The sequence below is a fragment of the Metopolophium dirhodum genome, chromosome 4, assembly GCF_019925205.1.
Source record: "Metopolophium dirhodum isolate CAU chromosome 4, ASM1992520v1, whole genome shotgun sequence".
Classification (NCBI taxonomy): Eukaryota; Metazoa; Arthropoda; class Insecta; order Hemiptera; family Aphididae; genus Metopolophium; species Metopolophium dirhodum.
Genome location: NC_083563.1, coordinates 25,675,744 through 25,680,506, shown reverse-complemented (window position 1 = coordinate 25,680,506; position 4,763 = coordinate 25,675,744). Strand labels below are relative to the sequence as shown.

The window sequence follows — 4,763 nt, the reverse complement described above, 5'->3', positions numbered from 1 at the left end:
TCCTAACAATTTAATGCAAGGATTCTCATAAATTGATCTTACTGCAGCCTTAAAACACCAAAAATACATTTGTACATCATTTACAAAATTTTAGTTCCCTATTATGGTGTAGGTATTAATACAAACAATAAACATTTTTATTTAATAATTCATAAAATACAATATGCTCTTATAAAAATATTCTTGTGCTTCTGATATCTATTCACCACCTTAATCAATAATTAAATTGATAAACGAAAATAATAATTTAAATAATACCTATATCATATTATTATAATTTAAATTCAAAATTATAAACTATTTTGGTTTATTGTCATATCAAATTTCAATGAACAAATTGGTCCTTAACACGGAACTCTTTGATATAAAAATTTGCATTATAATATTATATCCGTGGATTCATCATATTGACGTACCTAGTATAATATCTATCATTTATTTATTTAATCTATGGCAAATCTCAAAGTCGTTGCAGAAGACACAGTCGATTAAAAATTCTAAAATTTCAATAAGCAAAGAAGATATGAGCAAAAAACTTACTGCGTTTCGTATAATTTTATTTTTCATAAATCACAATATTCTAAGTTCTGGCTGTATTCTGGAGCGTTTCCTCATGGGCGTCGCAGTTCACACACGTCACGGATTCCGCCGAAAGAGTCGATAATTAAAGTAAGTTTGTTTTTATATTCTTTTGGGCCTTAAATTTACTTTTAAGACTTAAAACAAATATTTAATGTCACGAAAAATGTGCTATCCAAGTGTTGTAGGCGCATATTTTAGTTCCGGACTAGAAATGTATAAAATACGCGAGATATAAACGCCGTCGTCGTTTTTCCAGTCCCTGTTTGTAGAATAATTATAATTAATAGGTGAATACCTCTATACAGGGTACTTAATATAAATATTTAAATATTTTGGTTTAATGGTCAACTGCCTATCCTGACGTGTGCGCACTTATGAATAATATACCTACTCATATACTCGTATAGGTATATAAATATACCTATATAAATAGTGTAATACTACATACACGAATGGGTTACCTATTATGTCCCTAAAAGTTCAATAGTTATTATTATATTTATTTATTTTTTAAATATAGGTAGGTACATTACAAGACTCTAATTACAATCACATTTTTTTTTATTTTTTTGAACACAATGTTTTAAAAATTATTAATTAATATATAATTTATTGGTATAGTACTAAATAAATTAATGAAATAAAACAAACACAACTACTAATTATTAGTAATAATAATATACCTATCCACGTATAAATTATTAAAATACAAAACGAACAAACGAAAAACGATTCTGATCAAAGATATCGTTGACTAATAAATAATATTGAGATTAAAGTAATTTATTTTTTCGGTAGAAAATCGGTATAAACATGAATTATAAATATTTTTTTATTTTCATAGGGGGTGGACAACCCCCTCACTCTTCCGGATTAATGCATCAGAAATTATTATTTATAATATTTAAATATAAACTGCATTTTCTGAATTTTCTAAAACATTGCTTTCCAAGCAAAGAATTCGTTTTATATATTATCAACGAATTGAAAAATGAAATTAGAACATTTATATGGGATAAAGTCAATTTTATAAAAACTTATAAGAAAAAAATTAAATACAATTAAATAAAGGTAATTTTTTTTCTTATATTTCTATTTCTTTACGTACCCATTATGTTCGATACTATAACTTCAGTCTTCAGTTATAGAAAACAACACTTGCCAATATGGAATTACTGTCGAATTTTTTTATTTTAAAATATTAAATAGCATCTGATCCGACTGATGTGCTATAATGAAACTCAAAATATAACGAATACACTACCTATACACTTATCTAAATTCTATTTTATATTCGTTTAAATTGGACTTTTAATTTTTCTGGCCATTTTATTAAGCTTTGTAATATAAGTGCATTAAATCGTATTTTTAAGACATTTTTCTTATTTTTAATACATTTAAATCCACGTCCTATTTATAACTTAACGTTATTTTGTATATACCAATCGATTAGTGTACACAATAAAAAATATAATATTATTGATGGGTTAATAGGTTGATAACTATTATGTAGGTAGGTACAGTTTTGTACATTCAATGTATCGTTCTTAATTCATAAAGTAGCTAAATGAGTCAAATGATTTTGTCAAAGGGTGGGGGGGAGGATATAGCTGATTTTTTAACATGCACTATTTCAAGGGCTCTTGACCTAAGGGGCGCACCACTCTAAGGAGGAGTGACACAATTTCGTAAGGGGGAGGGGGGGGACGTGAAAATGTTTAAAAAAAAACACGAATTTATTTAGTTATTTTGTTATTTAGGTAATACATATTAATTAATAGGTATTTCTTAAATTTTTTTTATTATTTTATTTGAAACACTATTTTTAAATATTGGGATCAATAAAACTATTTTTATATAATTACTATTTTATATCAATTAGAATTTGTTTATAAACCAAGTAATAAATAAATTGTTAACAAGTAAAAAACCGTTATCTATATTATAAATTTGAATTCAATTTACCGCATTTGCGTCTAGTAGAAACAAATAAATGTTTTTTTGAAGATAATGTAAAAATATTCATCATCCATCGGTTAGGACCATATATATTATATTTTCTATGATTGGGACGGTTAGGTTATAATTATAAATAATCTATGGAAAATGACAATCGTTTGAGACGAACAGCGATTCCAATACGTACTCACATATTTCGTTAGGTGCTATTAAGCATATTAAGCTAGGTGCCTATTTTTATAAATGTCATTAATCTCAATACTTCCAGACTGAACTTTTGGATCGGATATATGAAGACGCGCGCTGCATTTTCCTTGACGGAGACGCACAGCTCTGACACTAGACAATATTATACACTCAAAGGGACCGCGTTTCGCCGGAAGAATAAATAATTACGTAAGTTTTGTCCTACTACTCTGTGGACGCGGTAAACCTAATGTAAATATTTATTGTCAGACAAACTTATATACCCGATAGACGTAGAGTAGTTGTTATAGGTGTACAAAAATTAGGATATTATGAAAAATACCTTAAATTATAATACTTTGCCTACAACTGTTAATTTATTGTTATAGTAGAATAATTTTTAAAATTTTAAATCAATGATTAGGTAATGCTTTTATAAGTAGGAAGGTAGGTTTTTATACCTACCTAACAAATTAAGAAAATACATAATGATTAATGTTATTTAATATGATTTGTAAGTACATAGCAGATTATACCCTATCACTTGGTGACGATTATTTTTGTTTTATACGTTCTTCGTAATTCAGTTCCGTCACGATAGTTTTAGTTTTCGTTAAATGTGAAACACACATCTTCTATGCATACGGGATACGGGCATTAAATATTTGGGTTTTAAGAGAACACCTCAAACGAAAATCTGTTAACTAAGTAATGTAGAAGCATATACGTTTACTACTGCCTACCAAAGGCGCAATGTATAATAATAATAAATTATACGCCAGTCCGAACAATCCAAACGCTGTCTTACTCGTAGTCGAGTTCTAGTTGATAACTGACTTGTGAATAAATGTAATTGTTGTTAGGTATACAAATAAAACTAATAAATCCTTGAATACAACATTTAAAAATACAAACGCTGTGTAATAAAAATTATATTAGGTATTTATTGGTAGGTTTATATAATATCTGTAGACTGTAACGCATAGGTCATTAGAATATTGTAGAACATTTTACTGCATAAGATGCGTGTTATTTCAGAAATGGTATTCGTCAGTGAACATTTTCAAACTGGGAATAATATATCATAAGCAGATTGAAATGTGTGAACGTTTCAGTGTTTCGAAGACTAAGTTTCGTAGCAGATTTTGATTCCGTCACGGGGTATGTATTTTCTTATTTCTCAGAAGGTTTTTTTTTATTATAGTTAATTGATCAGGGGATGTATTGCCCGAAAATTTTCAATATTTGTATTGTAACTATACTGGTATAACGCTATTCGGGCTATCGATAAAGTCGTGTTCAAAATTAGAAAATTGGTGAGGTATGATATTTTTTTAAGCAATTCTTTCGAGTAGGGAATTCGCTCAATGATATTTAAATATTTTCACCGATAATCAAGTACGATGACTTGTAGGTAACTAGAGACTGAGTGAATAGGAATTAGGAAGTGTGTGATATGGCGAAGATAAGGAATGGGTCAACAGGATTTCAGAATGTTTGGTGTATGAAAGGGAAAGATGAAAAAGAAATGTAAGGTTAGGGTAGGTAAGTGGAATGAGAGTAGCAGATATGAGAATAATAAGTAAGGTGTTAAGGTACAAAAGAGGATAGAATAAGAAATTAATTAATTAAGGGTAGTGTACATATTGCAGTGAAAACAAGAGAGAATAGGTTTAGGTGGTTCGGTCACTGTATGATAAGAGATAGTGAGAGTGGCTATAGAAGTTAATTTAGGGGGGAAATGAGGGGCGAGAAGACTGAAGAAGAGATGGATAGACAGAATACCGATCATATGGAGGAGTGGAATGAGAGTGGCTGAACCTGTATATAGCTGTGAGAGACGGGGGAAGAAAAAGTGTAAAGGTAGAATAGTTATGTTAACAATGCCGAATACGTAGGAAAAGATCTTGAATTGCAAAGGCCTTATTGACTCTTTGGCTTCAACTAACCATAGGTTTACCTAACTAACCTTCTTATGACTCATTAGGACACTTTGAATAATAAGATCCTGAGATGCAGGTTGCCAAACTTAAGTG

General features: G+C 29.2%; 1 long non-coding RNA gene across 1 annotated transcript; it reads left to right on the top strand.

Annotated features, from left to right (window-relative positions):
• The first annotated feature begins 586 nt into the window (after positions 1-586).
• On the top strand, positions 587-3,901 carry LOC132943775 (uncharacterized). The gene is made up of 3 exons (XR_009664367.1): positions 587-669; positions 2,810-2,937; positions 3,766-3,901. It is a non-coding gene; the product is annotated as an uncharacterized LOC132943775 (long non-coding RNA).
• Positions 3,902-4,763: the final 862 nt, after the last annotated feature.